A 24,544-nucleotide genomic window follows, 5' to 3' on the forward strand; every position below is an offset into this window, starting at 1 on the left:
TATATGTCTCTCGATTGACCTTGCTTTCTCACACTGTATCTTCCACGCGTTGAAGCTACTACCTCCCCATCCCTCGCAAAGCCGAAGCTATTTACATTGCGAGGGGCACTCCAACCTTGGATTAATTTGTGTAGGCATTTATTCCGGTCGGTTTAGATTATATTTTCGTAGCATTCGGCCCACAACTACTTCAATCACCGTAGCAGGTAATTAAGCTACGGGGAGCACCTAATATGAGCACCGGGGAGCCATTGCATCGAAGATGCAGCGGCACACATGAGGCATGAATGTTTTATTTGCAAAAAGAACCTATGGAGAGTTTGGAAATTGCGCATAATTACAAAGACTACTCCCAAGCCATTGGATCTCACTTCCAACGGTGTAAAAACTCGTATCACCATAGTATCTAAGCTGCGGGGTGGATGTGATATTCTATGCCGCTGTCATTTTTGTTCGTAAACTTGCAAAGAATGTGTAACTCGTGTTGTTACTTGTCTAACCGCGCAAAGTGTTTGTTCAAATAAATCATCCTACACTGAAATATCGGAACAACACAGGGGTCCCACTTTTCATTAATCAAATTTGGACCTAAAACTAACTAATCTGAAAGACGAGATTCGAACTGGCAACCTGGACTACAAAGCGTAAGTCGATAGCCTGAAAAAACGAATGGTTGTTGGCTTTGTCCCATAACTTGATTTTATACAGTACTTGCATTGAGTAGAGTAGAGGGAGTGCCTCGTCAACACGTGCATGACCGTTATCTCACTTACTGGTGGGTCCCAGGTCTGCGATCTCAATCTCTCTTCTCTCCATCATCTAACCTTTGCACGGGCACACACGAAGAGCGGCGCTGGCTTGCCGTGGTGTTATTACAACTAAAAAAACTTGGAAAATAGAAGAATCGCCTAGAACAAGAGACATTGTGGCTGGTCGAGACGGAGCTAACCACATCTATCCTCCGTGCCATGTTTGCATGATGAAGCTGTGTGGCTAGTGGGGTGTTTTCAACCAACTGGCTGGGTCCCGAGGTCGAACCATAGGTACTACGTCTGATACAATATATTTTTACACGCACATTTTTCCTCCGTGCCGAGACATGGCACACCCTACCGCGCGGTTTCGAGGTCCTCCCGGGTGGTGCACACATATATTCTTCCTGACGTGGGACGCCCTACCGCGTGTTTTCTGGATCCTCCTCGGTCGTAGCGCCGAAGCAAGTAAATGAGTCGTCAAATGACGAAAGACCACCTTTCCCGCCGAGTACATCAGTGAAGCACGGTGGCTAGCTAGGCGGCCGCCACATTTGTTTTTTCACCCCTTTTTTTATCTACTTGCCGGCAGGTAAATTTAAATATCCATCGCGGCGTTGCTCTGGTGTTTGGGTGCGGCAGGATTTTTAATTTTTTGATTGACGGGAGCAGGCGCGGCATTTTTCTTAATTTTTTGATTGACGGGAGCAGGCGCGACAGCTATTAGTCACGATGACTCCACCTGTACCCACTGCTCCCTGATGTGAGAAGTCGTCGACTGGTGTTTTACCGTGGTGTAAACCAAAAAATCCCCCGCTCCCTCCGCCTTCCCGTAGATTGCATTGCCTTTCAGCCGTTTCGCCCCCTTTGCTTCCTCTCCCCATTGCTTCTACCTGGTGCCATGGCGGCGCAGCAGATCACGGAGTCCGAGGTGAAGCTCCTGACATAGGAGCTCCATGCCAAGGATGCGGAGCTCAAGGCCAAGGACGTGGAGCTCCGTGAGCTCAAGGAGGAGAGGAGTGCTATGCTCCTCCATTATGTGCGGGAGTTCACGGAGTTTCAAAAGCGGCAGGCGTCCACCACAAAGATGCTCGAGGCGTCGGGGGCGTTGCTGTAGAAAGTGGGAGATACAATAGGCCGTCGGGGGAGCTGGCTGGAGCGCGAGCGGGCCGATCGTGACGAGGTCCAGGATCGCCTCAGCCACTTTGTGAACCAAGTTGCCACGCATGTGTTGCGGCTGCGCGATGCCTACCATCGTGCCAGCGCGACGATGCCGGCCGTCGGGCTAAACCCGTTCGACCACTCGGTCGACTTCAATGAGCTGCGGCTTCCTGACCTGGTCTCCTTTTTCACCTATATCTCCGAGGAGCTAAGCCGTCTCCGCGCGATGGTGGGGGCTGAGCTGGACAAGGAGGGTTGCAGGCTGCCGTCACCGTTGCCGGTCGAATCCTTTCAGGGCTCCATCACCAGAATCCATTCGTGCCATTGGACGCCGTCTTTGACGAGCTGGCTCCCGTCGACCGAGAGAGGGCTCTGCGGGCGGTTGCGCCCTGCATCACCAATGTCGTGCGCCTCGAGAAGCAGAGGGACTTCGGTGGTGTTTAGGCGCCCTCTGCATGGGCATGTCCATGTCTCGGCGCAACATGACCGTTGGATCAAACTCAGACGGTGCAGATCAGTCACTGTATCACAAAGCGTGTGGGTGTGTTTGGTTGCATTCTCATCTCAATATAGTTGTTTCCTCTTCATGTATTTTTGTCAACCTACTAGTGTGGACTCATGCACCCTTCATGCACTCTGCCAAACACCCAAAAGTGGGTCGAGAAGGGAACTTTTGCTCCCATCCCATGCACCCTTCATACACCCTGCCTAACACTATTCATGCTTCATATGGTTCATGTTCCATGGAGTACTGTAGCACCGTAATCTCCGTGCGCTGTGGACCTAGTTCTGTTAACATTGATCTCACCGTTCATTCTCAACCGGATAGTCGAAAAAGCGGTACTATGTTACATATAGGAGTAGTTGACATGCGCACAACATCATTTGTTATCGTCATATCTTACTACACTAGCAACAAGATTGTGTAGTACTGACGTATGAACCACTGCACATGCCTAGTAGTAGGAGCACTGTGTATGTTCAAGTGGTTGCCGTGTTTCGCACTCCTCCGTCATAAGAGTGGAAACGCTTGCTGTAATCATTTTTTCTTCTGAAAAACAGTGGACACGCTCTACCGTGCGGATCCTCCTCCAGCCATACACTAAATTACTCACTTTCGCCGACGTGTGGGACAGCCAGCATCGGGGTCCACCAGCCATGCACTAAATTACTCCGTAGTAGAGTGACGGTAGACTACCCCGATCGAAGCGCCGCAGTAATGCCCAATGAGCCGTCAAATCGCAAAACCCCCTCCTTTCCAGCAGTAAGTTGGACGGACTAAGCAACCATCATTTCACTCTTCTCTCTCAGCTTCCTCTCTACCCAACCCTCGCTTCTGCCTCATCTTGTTCCTCATTTCTTCAAGAAAACCCCGACCTGCTTCTGCCATTGTTCTTCTCTCCCAAAGAAGGAAAGGTGAGCGCATCAGTGGTGTTGATTCTGGCCAAGGCCCGGTCTAGCAACCCCGAGACTGATCGTATAACTCCCTCTCTTTTCTTCTTTTGGGTTTGTGATTATGGTTTATTTTCTTTTATTTCTATTTGACAGTTTCTTGATGGACGCTGGAGCACCGGCCGAAGTGATGTCTATGGCTCCGACCAAAACCGTCGAGGCTCATGGTACGAAGAAGCGCAAGCACCCCGCCGAGACTACCGCAGACAAGCTCAAAGCCATCGCCCTGTCCAAGCCCCCCTCTCCGGGATCCCTCATTAAGCAAGTCCAGGTAATATTTCTTCTTGATGATCTTTTTCTCGATCTTGATCGTGTTTTTTCATCTAACACGCGGTACTAGTAGTACAACTTTCTGGGTGATCTTGCATGTGATTTTTGTGTGCCAAATGACGGTTCTAAATTCCTCTTTTGACAAAAACATGCGAGAGGTTGACACTGATTTCTTATAGATTACTTTCAACTACTCCCTCTGTCCCAAATTTCTTGTCTTAGATTTGTCTAGATACGGATGTATCTAATACTAAAATGTGACTTGATACATCCGTATCTAGACAAATCCAAGACAAGAATTTTGGGATGGAGGGAGTACTTTATGAACATCAATGCTACCTTTTAAGAGGGTATATTTTCCTCAGTAATTTGTGTTATGGATATTGCATGTAATCCCTCTGCTCTCATGCCTTTGAACGCATGTTCTAGTGTCTTTGTTCACTCATTTCTGTGCGTATATGTAGTCATATATGGAGTATAATATCGAAAATCATCTTATATTTCTGAACGGAGGTCATAATAAAATATGGTTTCTATTTGAATTAGAACCAGGTCCGCGGTGGAGATGAAGTTCTCAAAGTCATGCCGTGTGAACTGGGAGACCTGATGATGAGTTCTACTGCTGAACTATCCACCTGCTGTGTCCTTGTCGCCACGTGTCCTGAACAAGTGTTTTCCTATAGCATTGTTGTCAGGCGTGTTCTCGAGGCTGTACTTGACCACAACAATTTCCTGGCTGTGCCTTCAATTACGAAGGGTGTGGTTCTTGTAAAGCTTCCCAACAAATATGATGCGGCCTGTTTTCATCATCATGTTTATGAGTGGAAAGACCACTCTGTTAGGTTCTCCAAGGTTGACAAGATGGTGATGGTGCATGTAGACATCTCACACGAAGTCCATGGCCTAGTCAGTTATGCGGGGTTCATCTAGTAGGTCGGTGGTAAAAAATAGTCTGCAGAGTTTAGTTAGTGCAACTTTGCTTGTCTGTAGTAAGTACTATTGTTCAGTACTTGATTTGTGTTTGTGAACCCTGTATTGTTTATTAGTACTGCCGCTTTTGGTGTGTGGTCAGTCCTGAGAACGGTCTATGTTAATGTCTGTCCACTCAATTCAGTCTATATATTTTGAAGTATCCATATCATATTTTTTGTGAGGACGGTCCATCAATTATGGTTACACTCCAATATCTGTATGCATTGCAGGGTTTATCGCACTCACCAGGATTTCCAGCCCCATGGATGTTTGGTCCATACGATTTGTCACGACCTTTGGACTGTCCTGCTTGTGGGAGTAGGCGGGGCCCCTGCATGCCACGCGTAGTTGGATGATCAATCTTCTGTTTAGTACTTCAACATAGTGATTTCCTGGTAAGGATTCACTCGTGTCACATCAAGTAAATCTTATTGATTTACTGTCTAAATCTTATTGATTTAATGTCATGTTTTCTTTCTTTTCCTACAATTTACTATGTAGGTTTTGCCATGTGACATTCATCACAGAATAAACCGTTTGGTTTGCTCTACGATGGCTATTTTTGCAGGTTTCACTTCTTATGTCGTGTTAGTAACGAAGACACCATCCATCACTTATAGTACTGGAAAAAATTGGATCAGTCTGTTGTCTGAGTACAAGCTGAATCCCTATGATGAACTGCAGTTTGGTTTAACAAAAACGCCACAATTAGTCCTTCTCGCATTTAAAAGAAATGAAGAAAAAGACTGGATCACGGTCACGGATCCTAGTCAAGTTAGAAAGCTGATCATAGCAGACCAGACACGATCGCCTCTGTCTCGCACAGATCGAGCACCGGCAGTTGCTCTAGCACTGACAGCGGCAGCAGCTCAGTCTGATCCAGCTGAGGATGGGGCACCGACCGCGTCAGCGGATCAGTCTGATCTACCAGAGGATCAAGCATCGACACCGGCACTAGTTCTACAAGGAGCACCATCTCTGGCAGCAGCAGCGGCTTCGGCACCCGCACCAACACATGCACTTGCATCTGCTCCGGCCCGTGCAGTTGCACCGGCAACAGACTGGGCTGCAGTTCGCACTTCATATACCAAAGTCCTTACAAAAACCGACATGTCCACCTTCTTGGTAAGGATTGGCCGCCCAAGTGCTTCGTTCTGTTTTCTTTCCATGTTGTTTCACATGATTCACTGTGTTGATCTAACTGTTTGGGTATGTCTTCTTGTTTGCAACAGAGAATTTCTAGAGCAACGAGGGAGTCGTTCAACAATCCGGGCGACCGCGGCCAAGTTTCTCTTACCATGCGCAACCTTGGTGTGAATGAACCTGCTCAATATACCGTAAGTACAAAGGATGGTCGCATGATGATTGATGCTAAAGGATGGTCAAGGTTCAAATCTAAATCATATCTTGCGGTAGGGGATGATGTCAAAATCGAACTTTCTCGGCAAGGAGAGCTGGTCCAAATCAATTTTGAAATTCTTCAGTAGCAGCACGCAACTGCCGAAATGATCTATCCTCTGAGAGATTTTGATGTAACAAGTGTCCTGTGTGTATAAGTAGTACGACAGTATTATTTATCACATGGTATATCGTTGATAGAATTGCAACTCTGATTGCTGGTTAGGAACTGTCGTTCGATTTCATTCCAACAGCTGTCGTGCTTTATTCAATTTTGTGTATTCGCCTTGTGACAGCATATAAAACCAGCGCCATACTGATCGCTTGCAATATGAGAAGTGCTGAGGTAGAACACATGGGCCCCCAAACATGCAGGGTCGGCCTGCGGCCCAAAGTCCAGAACCGTGAGCCTATTTGAGTATTATATTCTCAGTTGAACCCCCATAAAAAAAGCTGAACCCCCATAATGCCCGTGCATTGCAGAGGGAGTATATTTCTCGGCAAGGTGAGCCTGTGATATAAAAGATTTGTATATTTCTTTACAGAGGGAGTATCTCTCTGTCAAAAAATATATTTATGTGAACTAGTTACTCCTGTCTTTCTACTTCCTTTCGCTGATATGTGGGGCAACCGGCAATGGGGTCCACGTGCCATATGCACAAATTAGAGTGCACAACTTCACGGTAGACACACCCCGGTCGTAGCGCCGCAGTAATGCCCAATGAGTCGTCAAATCACAACCCCCCTTCCAGCTTTAGCAGTAAGCTGGACGGACGAAGCGGCAATATTTCACTAGGCCTGAATCCCCTTCTCCCTCGTCTGCTTGTTCAGAGAAAACCCCCTCTAGGTGATTGCATAGGGTTTTCTCATGGAGAACCAGGTACGAATTCTTCATCCATCCCTGATAAACCCAAGTCCCTTGGTTGCAGGTAATCCTAGGATGGCAGCCGCCGCCATTGATGCATTTTTCTTCCTACTGAATCTAGTGTGTTTCATTTGCAGTGCCCAAAGTGCGAGTACCCTACAGGTTTCTGCGCCCTCGGCGAGACGCCACACTTGTTCCTTCTCATCCTAACACAACATTTTGAAATGCACACAGTATGTTTCTAGAATCCTCTTTTCTATCCGGGAGGGTGCGGGTTTTTTGAACATGTTGTGTTCTCATATTATTTTTCCTGCAGTGTATTATTTGCTCTGCCAGAACACATGTACTCAAGAAGTTCGGCCTTGCCATAACTGAATACACTAGTTTAATGGTCACAGTGAAGACAAGCCATGGATATAAGTTCCGAGTTTGGTTCATGAACCAAGAAGATCGCTGCTTTTTATGGCCGAACTTGAATAAACTTTCTCAAGTGTTACGGACTGAAAGTTGGCGCACGAATGTTGATGGAAATAGCAGAACCTGGTCTCATCTTCATTGCGATCTTCCACCCTGACGTCATTCCAATTGTTCATCCATGTTAGTTTTGTATCTGATTCTTGCTTTTTGCCTCGATTACTTCTTAATCCACCTAGTCTGTCTAACTAATCACAATTTAACTTTAGAATAGCAACGAATCTCTCACGAAGATGCTACTTCTAACTAATATTTTCTTATAATTGGTGGCACGTGTAGGTTTTTTCAGAGTTAAGCAGTCTGCTCGTTTGTTACTCTGTAATAACTCGGCTGTTACTAATGGCATTGAAGTTGACTGGATCGACATCCACAAGTTCGTGCACTTTATTGATCGTCTTGAGGTCCTTGTGGGGCGTTTCAATGGTGGAAGGCCACGTGGGATATGTGTGCCACTGCTGCACTCGTTGAACAGGTCCAATTGTGTCGAGAAACTTATGGTACAGCTGTTTTCTGTTATATATGTTGTTCATAAACTATTGCTTATACACAGTTTTACAGCTGTGATCTTCTTGAAACAGGAACTGCCGAGTTTTATTGTTCCTATACAGATGCCTGACCATGGTCGGGTCAGACTTGCGCTTGGTCATAACATGATGTTTATGTCAACCAACTCAATTCCCCTTGGAGGTGAAAAGATACTTATTCATGGGTGGTCTCAAATAATGAAGGCCCGTCCATCTGGGAGAATAGGACAGAAGATTATGTCCATGCTTTTCCATGGCTCTAAAGCGAATATCCTGTTTATTGACCACGTTGCGAGATGAAGCCGCTTTCAGAAGGTTGTGGATGCGCGGGGTGGCGCCTGGGCCTTGTCCTGGGGCTTGGCGGCCTCACCCTTGGTTAACTGTAGGCAAAGTAGCACTGTTCCAGGTGTGCTTTGTACGGTTGAACCTGTATAAGTACTCATACTGCTTTCAGCTTTGGTTGTTAAGTGGCCCTGCTGGTTTCAGTTAAGGTTGTTAAGTACTCCTGCTACTTTTACAGTCTGTCGTGTTTCTTCAGTCCTGTCTTCCTCCAGCCGCCAAAACCAAACCAGCGCCGGCGGGGCCGCCTGCTTCCGCCTCCCACGGCTGGTTGCGCCTCAGCGCACGCATCGCCGCCCCACCGTCTCCTAAATCGTTAACGCCGACGTCCTCCGCGTGCTTTGGTGTGCTCGCCGCGGCGCCGCCCTCTCGCATTGTCAACATGGTCAACAAATAACAGGAATCGACAGAAGTACGTGGAGAGGATGACAGTAGGGGCCCACCACGTCAGCGTATCGAAAAATAAAATGGTTCCTCCTAGTGTTTTCCTGACATCTGGGACCCACGACATTGTGAGCGTATATAGTCAATAGACAAGAGAACAACACAAGATCGGTTGACACCTGGGACATAGCTACTCGAGCAGTATTTTTTTGTTTAGTATTGTTGAGACGGAGCAGGGTTTGAACTGGGCTGTGGCCCGTCTAGCCCAGACTTATATTTTATGTTCACCATGTGACCACCCAGCTATTTTTTCTTTGTGAAAATGAGCCCAGTTTATTTTTACTGAAGAATACCCAATCCAGGCCTACTTATTTTTCTACGCCCTGATGGGATGCAACTCTTTCAAGACGCCTGCAAATCTTGAAAGTAATATGAAATGGGTTGTAAATATAAAAACAGATGACAAATTCACAATTACTTTATAATTTCTGAATTTTATTACATTTTCAGATTTCTATTTCACTGGGCATTAACCTAATTTAAATATATCTTCAAAGTACTTTAAATCTAGCTAGACATTTTGGTATTAAAAATAGTTTGGAACCCACAGAAATATGCGAAATTGGCCTTGGCCAACCAAAAAAACGACTGCAATAAATTGCATAAGAAGTTGCCATGAGCTATATATAAATTATTAAAAAAAGGGAGTGGTCTGACTTGTGGGCCTGTTTAGTTGACGCGTATGCAAGAGTTTTTTAGTTATGATATACGTCAACAAACGATTCTAGCAGACGTAACCGTTGGATGTCAATCCAACGGCCGTCGTGTTTCTTCAATCTTTGATCTTCTTGCTCCAGCCGCCAAAGCAGCGCCGGCGGGACCGCCTACTCCCGCCCCCCGTGGCCGGCTGTGCTGCCGCGCAGGCCTCAGCGTCCCCTACTACTCCCACCCTGGCCAGGTCATCCCTCTACTCACCCACACCCCCTATTATTCTGCGGCGACGGCAGCCTCACACCGCAGCCGAACCGGTGAACGCTCGTACTCCTCTCCGCGTGGGCATTCATTGCCGCATCTTCCCCGGCTCCATGTCGTGCCCTTCATATGCCTCGCCGTCGTCCATTGCCGTGGTGCTCTCGGCGCGGGGTGGTCAATGTGGTCAATGACCGACTTCCATCGGAAGAGTACTATATGAGGAGAGGCTGACAGCTGGGTCCACGGCAGCCGCAAGGAAGTGCCTCCTTATTACGCGGAAAATAATTATTACTCCACCTGACAGCGGGGACCCACCGGACGGGCCACCAGTATTTTGCAAAAAAAATCATTTCCCCTTGACTGCTAGGACCCACCGGACGGGCCATCGTATTTCACGAAAAAAACGTTCCCCCCGCTGTCAGCTCGGACCCACCGGAAGTGCCTCCTTATTATGCACAAAAAAATGAATACTCCCCCGGCTAGCTGGGACCCACCTTGGTGGGAGGCTAACTTGTGGGCCTACTAAGTTGACGGGGACGAAGGGCTTTGTCAACTTAGTCAATATGAACGATTCTAGCTCCAGTGACCGTACGATGTCCATCCAACGGCCGTAGTGCTTCTTCAACCTCTGGTCTTCTTGCTCCAGCCGCCCAAAGCAGCGCCGGTCGTGCCGCATGCTCTTGCCTCCCGTGGCCGGTTGTGCTGCTGCGGAGGCCTCACCGCCCCCTACTATTCCCACCGCTGGGCAGGCCCTGTGGCGACGGCAGCCTCACACTGCAGCCGAACCAGTGAACCCTCGTACTCCTCTCCGCGTGGGCTTCCACTGCCGCGTCTTCCCCGGCTCCGCATCGTCCCCTTCCTAGGCCTCGCCGTCGTCCACCGCCGTGGTTCTCTCGGCGCGGCATGGTCAATGTGGTCAACGACCGACTTCCATCGGAAGAGTACTGTGCGTGGAGATGCTGACAGCTGGGTCCACGGCCGCAACAAGGAAGTGCCTCCTTATTATGCGCAAAATAATTATTCCTCCACCTGACAGCGGGGACCCACCAGACGGGCCACCGTATTTCGTGAAAAAAATGTTTGCCCCTGACTGCTGGGACCCACCAGCTACATCTTCGCACGCAAGGAAGTGCCTGACAGTTGGGACCCACCTGGTCGAAGCGTACGTAGCGTTGTCATTCTGGTCGCGAACGTGTATGTACATACTGGTTGATGTAGAGGCGTGCACGTGTCGTAGTAGAGGCGCACGTGTTGTAGTAGAGGCGTGCACGTAGCATTTACATGTACGTACAGTGGCCAGGGTGCAAGAAATAAAATACGGCCACGTATGTGTACATACGGGCGGGGTCTCGAACGCCTACTCATGTACATGGCTGGGTCGAAACGGAGAAACAACGTCGTCGTCGTGTTCATGGGGAGGCAACGGAATGCATCGTGTTCATGGGGAGGCAACGGAATGCGCCGTGTTCATGGGGAGGCAACGGAATGTGTCGTGTTCATCGGGAGGGCTTGGACGGAACAGGTGATGGAAACGAGGCCTGGCGTACCGCAGAACGGAGGAAACGGCCTTGTGTTGGACCGGCCATGTTCGAAACGGAATCCTGTTCATCGGGAGGGGTCTGGCGTACCGCAAAACGGAGGAAACGGACCTCCTACGGTCGAAACGAGGGTCCTGTTGATCGGGAGGGGTGTGGCGTACCGCAAAATGGATGAAACAGACTTGTGTTGGAGCGCTACGGTCGAAATGGGGGTCCTGTTCATCGGGAGGGGTGTGGCTTACCGCAAAACGGGACTCCACGGGATATTGTTCATCTCCACCGTCGACCCCCTCCAGCCTCCACGATCTACTGTTCATCCACCGTCGACCTCCTCCAGCCTCCACCTGCGGCTGTTCATCCATGGGCTCCTGTTCATCCAACCTCCACCGCGCGCTACTCCACCGGCTACTGTTCAACCAGCCCTCTCCACGGGCTCCTGTTCAACCAGCCCTCCACGGGCTACTGTTCATCTTGCCTTCCACCGTCTACTGTTCATCCTGCTCTCCACGGGGTGGTCCTGTTCATCCAGCCCTCCACGGGGTCCTGTTCATCCAGCCCCAACCGGCTCGATCGATCGGGGTCCTGTTCATCTAGAGGCAACACCACGGGGTCCTGTTCATCCACCCCCACCGGGAACTGTTCATCCAACCCCCCCCGGCAACGTTCACTTTTCATCCAGAGGCAGCATCGATCGGCTTTAGTTGGCAGCAGTAGCGAATGAATCGCTCGATCTGGTTCAGTTAACAGCCATCGATCGATCGCTCGGGTTCAGTAATGCGTAGCCTGCAGTGCAATCGCTCGAGTTCAGTTAGAGTCCAACGCCTCGCTTGGGTTCAGTTAGAGCCAACGCCTCGCACACACGCGCGTATGTGTACGAGAGAAGCGCGCATCGCTCGGCCCCCGACCTCCCACCGTAACCGGGAACTCCTCGAAATTTTCCTCGCCCTAGCTTCTACCACGGTTTTTTCCGTTATGGACGGCCCAAAGAATGTCATGCAGCTGCTTCTCCGGGCCGCCCAGGACGAAAAGCCCATTTTCTGTCATGATTTTTTGTCATAGAAGTAGGAGCCCACCACATCTATGATGATACCGGGTTTTGTCACAATTATCGTCATAGAAGTGTCATATATATGACAGAAAAAAAATTCGTTCGGTCCAAAATGTCACGGATGTATTTTTTTTGTAGTGCGTGATTCATAAATTTCTTCAACAAAAAAGACAAAATGGTCCCTCCAACGTGTAAGTTGTTGTGAGTTTACATTTTCATCATCTTTGGTAAAATCAAGTCCGTCATGTAGACACTCATAACACACTCTACCATATTTTGGTCGGCTCATCTCGCCACTACCTTCTCCTATTTCTATACTTCTGCTCCAGAGACTTCTGGGTTGCTTCTAATAACCAGTGAATGTCAAGTGATCTTTCTTGTTTAGATCCTATTTCAATTGGAACATTCCACGGCAATATTTTTTATTACGGCATGTTTTCACTCCTATATTGGGCTCAAAGAATGAAAATTATAGACGGTAGATCGGAAAAACCGAGGGCAAATAGAAGCCACTCCCCTTTCTCAAAATTTCACTTGCACATTGGAAACAGCTCAAAATAAGTTGGTAGAGCTTCCTAACTATTGAAATCCAGCGGATGATGAGTTTCTCTACGCTTGGATTCTACTTAAACAAAAGTGGCTAAATTGGCTTGGTTGGTTAGATACAGCTATTCCACTTCTCATAAAATAAAATTCACTGCTTGCCACTTTAGTCTACAATTATTCTTGCACATGCACGAGCCTGTAAGACCTCCTCCAATGTATTGGTGCTAATGTGAGGTGCTAAGTGCATTAAAATGCTTAGCAACAAATGCCCCCAATGCATCGGTGCTTAGCTTTTGTAGCAAAGCCTACTTTATTTAATTGTTTAGTGACAAAACTCCTTCATGTATTGGTTGGTAGACTTTTTGCATAGGTTCACGTGCTTAGCATTGGTTCTTCTTGAGGTCACTGTAATGCTCTCTATCCTCTTTAAATTTTCCTATGTGAACCATATTGGTACTTAGCATTGAACCATGTGACAACACTTACATATTACATAAAATATATCCTTGAGTCTGCAGCATTAACAACACCAAGCAAGCTGGGAAGTAGGCCACAGTTCAGTTCAAAACAAAGGACAACGATACACTTACTTCTAAAGTCTCTTTGAAAATTTATGAAAACAACGCCCTGAGGAGGTTGGCACACAATTTTGAAGTGGTTACAATCAGTTCGATTCAGCACGGCAGTACTCATATCCATCCTAAATCAAGGAACTTGGGCAAGTGTGATGGTGTTTGGTACCAGCGCATGGCTAATCAGATTGTTGGTGCTGTACAAGATACCAGTGCATGAGTTAGGTTATGGATTTACCACATCCAAAGTAAAATAAACAGAACATTTTCATGAACATAAACTACCACTAGAGCAAAATATATTACCTCCACCAATTGTAGCTTCAGGGAGTCGTTCTATCGAGTACCTGTGTTGGGTGATATACATGATTGGAACACCAGGAACCTGCCAAATCAATAGCATGCACATGTTATCAGTATAAGGGCAAAACTTCGGTGTCCTGGTGCTGAACTTCAAGGAAGCAACTATACCTTTCTTATTCTCCTCTTTAAATCTCTATCGCAGGTGGCAACAATGTAGCATTTGTGCTGTTACAGAAAACATTGGTTTTAAATTATTATTTTAAATCAGTGTTTAACAAAAAAGGTACCACATGGCAAAATAATTATTGACTTGCTATCTAAAGATGAACTATGTAATCCAAAGCAATCAAAAAGGTATTGGTTATAAACAAATTGAAGGATATCTGACTGTTGATTTTTGTATGAGTATGTGCGTAAAACATTATACTGTGAAGCCGTTCTACAAATCTGATGGTGTGTAAGACAATAAGTTTTGGGAAACCAGCACAACCCTCTAGGGGTGGCTTATCTCATTATATATAATGGTTGTGTTACAATATGTACAATATACGTACATAAGTACAGAAGCTATACATAGTCTAACACCCTCCCTCAATCTTAGCCACTTTCTAAAGAACTGAGAAGGGTAAGATTGCGCCTACAAGCCTCAAACTGTGGCAGCGGTAAAGGCTTAGTGAAGATGTCTGCAAGTTGATCCTTAGATGAGATAAACTTGATCTGGAGTTGCTTCTGTGATACACGTTCCCGTACAAAATGATAGTCAACTTCAATGTGTTTCGTTCGGGCATGAAATACTGGATTTGCAGAAAGGTATGTAGCACCGATGTTATCACACCAAAGAATAGGAGGCTGTGGTTGAGACAAACCCAACTCCTGAAGCAAAGACTACACCCAAATAATCTCTGCAGTAGCATTAGCCACAGCCTTGTACTCAGCTTCAGTACTGCTACGTGACACAGTAGCCTGTTTCCGAGCACTCCAGGCGATCAAATTAGAGCCAAAGAATACTGCATAACCCCTCGTGGATCGCCTGTCATCTGGGCTACCAGCCCAATCTGCATCAGAGAAGGCCGAAAGGACCCGAGAGGAAGTCGGCCGAATATGCATACCAAATGTCAGGGTGAACTGAACATAACGAAGAATGCGTTTAACAGCAGCCCAATGAGTATCTCTGGGAGCCTGAAGATACTGACAAACCCTGTTAACAGCATAAGAGATATCTGGTCTCGTGATCGTCAAGTACTGAAGTCCACCAACAATGCTCCTGTACTCTGTGGCATCCGCAGGAGACAAAAGCTCACCATCAACAGCTGTTATCTTGTCGGTAGACGACATGGGTGTGGTGGTCGGTTTGCACTTCAGGATGCCAGCTCTTTGTAACAACTCCAAGGAGTACTTCTTCTGCGTAAGGACAAGACCAGTAGCACGAGAAGTGACCTCAACTCCAAGAAAGTAGTGAAGCTTCCCAAGATCTTTGACCGCAAAATCAGCACCAAGAGAGCAGACAAGAGCATCAGCAGCATACTGAGAAGAGCTGACAAGGATAATATCATCGACATATACCAAAAGATACATAGTGACTTCTGGCTTCTGTAGAAGAAATAATGAAGTGTCAGCAGTGGACGGAACAAACCCATGAGCACGAAGGGCAGAGGCAAGGCGGGCATGCCAGGCACGAGGAGCTTGCTTCAAACCATATAGTGCTTTGGAAAGACGACAGATATAGTTAGGACGATCAGGATCAGAGAAACCAGGCGGCTGTTTCATATAAACCTCTTCCTCCAAAAATCCATGTAGAAAAGCATTCTGCACATCAAGTTGACGAAGTGACCAACCACGAGAAACAACAATGGAGAGAAGAAGCCGAATAGTGGTAGGCTTGACGACAGGACTGAAGGTGTCCTCATAGTCAAGACCATGACGCTGCCGAAAACCGCGAGCAACAAGTCGCGCTTTGTAACGCTCAATAGATCCATCCGAATGCTTCTTCACTTTGAATACCCATTTTGAGTCAATAACATTTACCCGTGGTGGTGGAGGAACGAGAGTCCATGTCTTGTTACGAAGAAGAGCATGAAACTCCTGCTACATAGCCTCTCGCCAATGTGGAATGCACAGGGCAGCCTGATATGACCGAGGCTCAGAAGATGGATCCGCAACAGCAGCAGCCAAACAAGCAGCCAACCAAGCAACCGTACCATCCTTACGTTCCTTAGGTTTGAAAATGCCACTGCGACTGCGTGTATGTGGTCGGGACACAGGAACCACCGAGGTCGACGGAGCAGCCTGCAAAGGGCTGGAGGACGGCGACGTTGACGAGTCAGCCGTTGACGAGGAGCCAGTCACGGTAGCCTCGGACTCGGTCGGCGAAGAAGGCCGGCCCACTGGCGAAACCGGCAGAGCAGACGAAGCAGCTGGCGACTCCGGCAGCACAGACCGGGCCGAAGGCGAGCTCGGCATAGTGGGCCGTGGTGCGGCCGGTGTCGCGGGCCGATCCGCGGGCGAAGACGGCGTGACGGGCTGAGCCGCAGGCGAAGACGGCGTGACGGGCCGAGCCGCGGGCAAGTCGGCGGCCGCTGGCGAAAAAGACCGAGCCGCTGGAGACTCGGCGATCGCTGGCATAGCGGACCGAGCAGTGGAGATGCTCGGCGCGACGGGCTCGTCGGGTGACCATGCATGGGCACGCGAATCGATGCCATGCAACATAGGGCGATCGACGTGCCCACCAGAAGACGACGATGATGATGGTGAATCCTCCAACAGCTCCAAACGAGCTCCACGTCCGGTTCCTGCACCATGGTTAGGTAACAGCAAAGGAGAGTATGCAACATCATCAAATTGGTTAGAAGCAACAGAGGATGAATGCAGGGATGGTGGTTCGACAGTGGACACAGGAAGGTTGGCAAAGGGAAAAACATGCTCATCAAACACGACGTCCCGAGATATATAGACACGATTAGTGGGAACATGAAGACATTTGTAACCTTTATGAAGAGAGCTATAGCCAAGAAAAACACACTTCTTAGAACGAAACTCAAGCTTGCGCTTGTTATATGGACGAAGATGCGGCCAACAAGCACACCCAAATACCTTGAGAAAGGTATAATCAGGTTGTTCATTAAGGAGAACCTCAATGGGAGTCTTCATGTTTAAAACACGAGTAGGAGTACGGTTGATGAGAAAGCATGCAGTGGTGAGAGCATCACTCCAAAACCGAAACGGAACAGATGCATGGGCCAAAAGAGTAAGACCAGCTTCAACAATATGACGATGCTTACGTTCGACTGAACCATTTTGCTGATGTGTATGTGGACATGCTAAACGATGAGCTATCCCAAGCGACTGAAAGAAAGAGTTGAGGTTGCGATACTCGCCCCCCCCCCAGTCCGACTGGACATGAACAATTTTGTGCTTGAGAAGACGTTCAACATGTTTTTGAAACTGAACAAAAATATCAAACACATCAGATTTGCGTTTAATAAGGTAAAGCCAGGTAAAGCGACTATAAGCATCAACGAAACTGATATAGTAATTATGACCACTGACAGAAGTCTGAGCAGGACCCCATACATCTGAAAACACAAGTTCTAAAGGATGTTTCACCTCACGACTGGACTCCGAAAAAGGAAGTTGATGACTCTTCCCCTGCTGACAAGCATCACACACTGCTACATCTTTATGACTAGACAAACTAGGAAGCTCATGACGACGCAAAATATGACGGACAATAGGTGTGGCCGGGTGACCAAGACGAGCATGCCACTGTGACGGAGAGACCCGAACTCCACTGAAAACACGAGCGACGCCAGGATGCTCCAGACGGTAGAGGCCCTGGAACAACCGCCCACTAAGAAGAATGTCCCTCGTGCCCCGATCCTTAATAAAAAGATCAAAAGGGTGAAATTCACAAAGCACATTATTATCACGTGTGAGTTTAGGAACTAAAAGAAGATTACGGGTCACAGATGGAACTCGAAGAACATTGCGAAGCTGAAGACTCCTATTGGCATGTCTAGTGAGAAGAGATGCTTGACCAATATGAGAGATGTGCATACCTGCTCCATTGGCGGTGTGGATCTTGTCGGAGCCATGATAGGGTTCACGAGTGTGAAGCTTCCCCATCTCGCTGGTCAGATGCTCTGTCGCCCCAGAGTCCATGTACCAGTGTGGATCGACGGAGTAGGACTGAGTGTGTCCCTGTTGCTTCTGCGGCGCGGGACGATCAGCCATGGCGACCTGACGGGCATTGTTGCGTGTATCGTTGCCGTCATTGCCAAGACCAAGGAAGCTTCGCTGGAAGCGCTTATGACACTTGGAGGCCCAGTGCCCATCGCGGCCACAAAGCTGACACACACGTGGACCGCCAGCCCCCGGTAAGGTCGCAGTAGGTGGGGGGGCCGAGGCGGGCGACGGTGGCAGACCCAAGGGAGACCGGGGTGATGAAGAAGAGCGGCCACCCTTGGTGGCGGCGTTGGCCGAGAGGGAGCCAGTGCCCCTGGTGCGGCGAGTCTCGACCCGTTGCTCAGTGAGAAGGAGCCGAGAGAAAACCTCGTGTGCCAGCATGGGTGTCGAGTTGCCCCGCTCGTTGATGATCTCGACTAAGGCATCATACTCCTCATCAAGACCATTGACAATAAACGAGTTGAACTCGGAGTCGGTGAGGGGCTGTCCAATGGAGGCCAATGTGTCGGCGAGGCCCTTGACCTTGTTGTCGAACTCAGTGGCAGTGGAGTCAAGCTTCTGACACTCTCCAAGCTGACGACGGAGTGCAGAGACACGAGCCTGGGACTACGCTGCAAAGGTGCGCTCAAGGATGGTCCAGGCCTCATGAGACGTCTTCGCGAAGACAACAAGGCCAACAACTGCCGGCGAGAGCGACCCCTGGATGGAGGAGAGGTTCGCCTGGTCCTGCCCCGTCCAGACGCGATGGGCCGGATTGTAGACCGGACCGTGCACGCTGTCTACCAGCGCGGGTGGGCAGGGAAGCGATCCGTCGATGTAGCCTAGCAGGTAGTGACTCCCCAAGAGCGGGAGAACCTGCGCACGCCAGAAGATGTAGTTGTCGGCGGAGAGCTTGATGGTGATGAGATGACCGAAGTGAAACGGCGGCGGCGAAGACGATCCCATCGAGGAGGCTGCCTGGGGTGCAAACACCATGGAGGCAGCCGGAGGCACCGAAGCCGATGCGGGAGGAGGTGGGACCGCAGCCAGGGCGGGCGCCGCAAAGCTCGCAGCCGGTTCGGACGCCGCAAGGCCCGCGGCCGGGGCGGACGCCGCCAACCCCGCCAGCGGGGCGGTGTGATCCGCTTGCGGCAGGAGCGGCGGGGCGACGCCTGCGGAGTCCGCAGCGGACGGCGGCACCGCGGTGTGGACCACGAGGTCACGCCCAAGCGAGGGCGCCGGCGGCGTGGAGAAGACGGAGCCGATGCTCCTTGTCCCGATCGGAGCCGGAACGGAGACGGCATCGAGTGGGAGGTTGAGCAGAGCGGCAAGAGAGGCCGGGAGGAAGCCCGCAGCAGTGGAGCCGGTGGTGGCGGCGCTCGACATGGCAGCGGGGCGATCGGTGGCGCGACGGCGGCGGTGAAGGCGGTGGCGGCGGTGAAGGCGGCGGCGGCTGCGGCGGCGGTGCGGGTATTAGGGTTTAGAAGCGGAAGCGATCGTAACCTAGCGTGATACCATGTAAGACAATAAGTTTTGGGAAACCAGCACAACCCTCTAGGGGTGGCTTATCTCATTATATATAATGGTTGTGTTACAATATGTATAATATACGTACATAAGTACAGAAGCTATACATAGTCTAACATGGTGCAATTTCTATCTTAACAATATTCAAGTACTCCTATTTTTTTATTAAGTAGTGGTTGGATATACAGAATTCTGACAGCACACTTTCTAGGAATCGTGTATTTTTGAATGGAGGTAGTACATGCCATGATACGGTACTTGCATTGGCAGAGGACACAGTATATGCAGGGGTATAAACAATAGGGAAGCATCTATAAAGAGTGGTTGTACAGGACATTTTGGGGCTGTTTGGATTGATGCCCTCACACGCCCTACCAAAATTAAAGTTGACTCAGGTGTAGGTTCTTGAAACAGAACATATATACTTAGGTGTAGGTTCTTGAAAGTAATTTCAATTGGTTGCACCTCCACTCAAATCAAATACAAAGTAGTAGCTGTGTTTGTTCAGAAAAAAGAGTGAAGCACTCATAGCTTAGCTGCCCTTTGCTTCAGTTAAATAACAGGTGCTAGCTTGCTTTATGGCTATGCCCAAAAAATACAGTGAACAACTCTGAACCTGAGTTTGGCTAAAAGCGCAAAATCATTGGCTTATGTATTCTGCATTATGGACATTGTGAAACGAGCAGCAACTTGAGTAAAGATAACCTGAAAGAATAACATCACAGAGGCCTCTCAGCAAGGGCCCGGGATGCACCAAGGGCCTCCAGCTTATTCTCTCGTCGGTGCAAAATTTTCCAATTAGAGCAACATCCAAAGCTTTGATGATCTGAATCTGAAGGAAGTGTTACTGATTTGGTCTGAAGCAAGAAGAGCGGTGGGATTAAAAGTTGGGAACACATCTTGACACAGCTTGATCCACGCTTTGAAATCAATTTAATTAACACATACAAAGAAATCCTAAATCCCCCTCCTCTAATCCACCCAGCCGCGGGCCTCCTTTTCTTCTCCACAAGCTGTTGGAATACTTTTGATCTCCAGCGAAACACAACCGCGAGATGCAGCGCTGGCTCCTCTATCACTCCTCTCCTCCCAACAACACGTGCGGCCCACAGCTCCTCCCCTCCACCGACCTCTGCTGCACATCACAACCCTCGCTACGGACAATGGCCACTCCTCCAGAGTCCACACACAAGCTAGAAGGCAGCAACCCCCTCCCCGCTCCTCTCCTCCCCAGCCACGACGTTTGTATCTCTCGGCCTCTCCATGCACGAAGTCGTCTAAGAGGACGCGTCCGCCACGCTCCTTGCCCAGACCTGAGCCGCCGCATGGCGCCTCGACGGTAACCTAACCGTGCCACCGACGCCGGTTGCCGAGTCAACAGCTCCGTGTCGCCGACCCCGACGACGGATCGACAAAGCCGCCTCGAGTTCGGTCCTCCTCCACCACGAGCACAACACATGGACACGCCGCCTCTAGTTCGGTCCTCCACCACGAGCACAGCACATGGACACGCCGTCTCCAATGATTGCGTTCATCCTGCTGCACACGACCAAATCGACGGGATCAACTGATCGAGGACATGGCGGTGGCCTACGCGTGCCGCACATGTTGTTGACTCGCCATTCATGGCCGATTGACACCTGCCTCCGTCCCTCCAACCTCTCCCCCATGAGCTCCTCATCCTCCTTGCCATCTTCGCCAGTCACTGCCTCCAGCAATTCCATCTCCTGCTTCTTCCACCGGAGCTCCAGCCCTGAGTGCGGCACGTACACAACCGTGGCATATAGCGTAGATATAGGTTAGAGAGGTTTGAAAGGAATCATACTCGATTGAGGATTCCGAGGCCTAATAAATTCCACATGCACCGGTACAATGTGTGGGTGTGTACCAAAACATAAGCGTAGACCCAGCCATAACATGTTTTTGTTCTATGGAGATATATTAAATATCAGCAGTCAATCTTCATGTTTAACATAAAATCAATGGATATAAAGACGTCAACTCCTTTTAAATCACAGCCGTCAATCTTCATGTTTAACATAAAAACAATGGATATAAAGGCGTGACGTATGGAGAACTATGAAAGCCTCCGTCTTTTATTATTATTAGATAAAGATAAAGATAAAAATTAGTGACCCATATTTTAGGACGAGAAGAGTATTAATTAAATGGATTGATGAATAATGAGTGAACTGAGAGCATGCTCTTTGATTATATAAATTTTAAAAAAATTGAACGCCCTATTTTGTATTTCTTCCCGGGCCCCCAAATTTTTGGAGACAGCTTGTCGTCGAGTTGGCTACACAGGTCAGGAGCTCGCTTGCGAATGATGAATTTCTTGTAGTCACGGTCGGGGTCGACCAACTAGGGTAATTTTGCACCATGGGTCACAAATGATCTCACAGTAGCACAAGGAAACAAATGGTGCCAAGCAAAATTGGTATACCAAAACCAGACAGCCCGAACCAGATACTACTACCCTTTTGCTTTCTACCGCGCAACCTGTTCCCAACGTCTCTCAATCCTGCGAGTCTTTTTTTTTCCTGCCATCCTAAGGCCAGGTTAGAACCCTGGCAATTAGCTTGCTTTGTCCCTCTTTCTTTTCTTTTCCACTTTTTGGTAAACTTATAGGTGGTGGTATCGCGATTTCTCTAGCTCCTTCGTCCACCTTTTATAACATGGTTTGACTGGGTGCGGATGTAGGCCCTTCTACACTTTCTTTTATTTCCTGACCCTAGTATATCATCTAGGATACTCAGGGTCATTCCTATTTTCTCTCATTGTGTTTAGGTGTTCATGTTTACGAAGATTCAATGCTAGGCTATACAGTTCCCATCATAATGCTCGGATTACGGAAAGGATACTCTACTCTGTGGCAAGCCCATCTCCAAGAAACAATGATGCCAAACAACCGGGCCCTGGGAGAAGATTTGTAGGCACGCAACCCGTTCCCAAGGTCTCTCAAACCCATCAGTTGTTTTGCCCCCATCCAAAGGCCAGGTTGGAACCATGGCAATTAACTTGTTTTGGCTCTCTTCCTTCTCTTTTCTACTTGGCAAAGTGACAGTATTATGTTTGCTCTGTGCTACTACGTCCACCTTTTATAATATGGCTTGGCTAGGTGCATATGTAGGCCTTTCCACGCGAGAATGGCATTTTGGCTCTCGGTCTCCATGGAGTCCGATTTTTTGAAAAAAAATCAAAAATCAAAAATTTTGCTTTCAAAACCTATTTTTGATATACAAGTAAACAAGCATGTGAGGCGTGTGTGTAAAATTTCAAGATGAAATACATTGAAATGCGATCTTAAAAAAAGACAAATTTATGGTCTAAAAGGATGAATAGTATCATGTATTAAAAAGCTTCAGATTTGTCTTTTCTACACGGTCCTCATTTGAACGTATTTCGTCCTGAAAATTTACACACTTGTGCATTATGCCTTCATCTATCTCTGTATTTTTTATCAGAATTTTTTGAAACATAAAAATATAAATTTTCATGAATTTTGAATTTTCCATTTGGAGGCCTCCATGGAGCACGACCTCCAAAAGCAATTTCCGCTTCCACGCTTTCTTTTATTTTTTTATACTCCCTCCGTTCCACAATGTAGTGCGTATAGATTTTTTAAGATGTCAAACTTTATAAACTTTGACCAACTTTGTAGAGGAAAACGTATACATCTTGAATACCAAATAGATGTCATTAGATACATCACAAGACATATTTTCATATTGTATATATTTGATATTGTACATATAAATAGTTTTCCATGTAAATTTGTTCAAAGTTGGTAAAGTTTGACTTGCTAGAAAATCTATATGCACTACATTATGGAACAGAGGGAATACAATACAATAATATACTACTGCTAAATAATGGCTATCGTGAGTCAGGAAGCATGTGGTTCTTGTCTAGCAGACGAAGATCACTATTGTTGTCACTCCTTATGTTTTGTCGCTCATGTTTATGAAGCTTCAATGCTAGGCAATATATGATTGGCACAAGGACCAAGCACAGCGCGAAGGCAGGCAGCACCGGGTCGGCGGGAGCGGGAAGCGACTGGCCGGATCTGCACACCCCTCGGATCTAATGACCAGTGTGGAAGGACGTGATGTCGGACCACCTAGAGGATATGGTGGAGGGAGTGAATCGTGGGAGGCGGGAGGGGCAGGGGCGTGGAGAGGCAACCGGTGAAGTAGGGCTAGCGGGGCCGCACGAGTCCGATGGTAGTACGATGGCCAATGCAAACAGGCAACGGTGGCGCGAGGTGGCCGGTGTGGAGAAGGATCCAGCGATGAGAGCGCATAACTGTGCTTACACTTATAAAGCGCTCGGGCCCAACAACTGGTGATGAAGCGACCCGCTAGATGCGAGTGATTGTTACCATGAGGGGTAGGCCATGCTTAGCCAGTAAGAGCATCTACAACAGGCCTCCCCAAATCCCTTTCAAATGTCCGTGGATAGGCCCAATCAGTGACCGGATAGGAGTGAGTAGGAAAAAAGTGACTCAACCGGACCTTATCGTCCCTACACGTCCATGTTGTCCGCGAACCCTCGGACCACCTGATGAGAGGATATGAGGGCTGGCGGACGCGCCTGGTTAGTCCGTCGTGTAGGACGCGGTACACCCGGACCACCTTTTCTCCTTTAATCATTCTTTTTTGTCTTTCCTTTCATCTTCATCAATCACATGCAAGTGATCGAACAAATGAGGAAGAAAATGAAGAGTGTAGATATATGGACGGAGAAATAAGGGTTTAAAACAAACACGCCCGGTCACTGACGGGGCGCGTCCGAACGTACTTAGCGGGCCATATTTGCTAAGTCCGGATGTAGATACTCTAACTCCATCCTCCAACGACAGGTCAAGCGGCGACATGTCCTTGTTCCTCTCGCCGCCGGCGTTCTCACGCCCAGCGTTGTTGCTGCCACGTCCGGAGTTGCCGTGCTGATTGTTCCCTTTGTCCCGGTGGCGGTTCCCCTTGCCATTCGGGTTCCCGCTACTGCCACCACCCGAAAGAGCCCTCCCCAGGGCCCCTCTGTTTCTGCCACGCGACCCACTCGCTCTCGGTGAGGAGGAGCTGAGCACCGCAGGCAGTGTCAGCCGTAGGCTGAGTGTACCGGTCCTCCACGGCTTGCAGACGTCCAGTCACCTCCTCGATGGACATGGTCTTGAGGTCCATCAAGGTCTCTGTTGAGATGGCAACCTGCATGAACTTGGGAGGAATAGAGCGCGTCTGCTTCCTTGCCGCCTTCACCTCCTCGACGGTGTCCCGAGCGCTTGCA

Source organism: Triticum dicoccoides, chromosome 7A, assembly GCF_002162155.2.
Source record: "Triticum dicoccoides isolate Atlit2015 ecotype Zavitan chromosome 7A, WEW_v2.0, whole genome shotgun sequence".
Classification (NCBI taxonomy): domain Eukaryota; kingdom Viridiplantae; phylum Streptophyta; class Magnoliopsida; order Poales; family Poaceae; genus Triticum; species Triticum dicoccoides.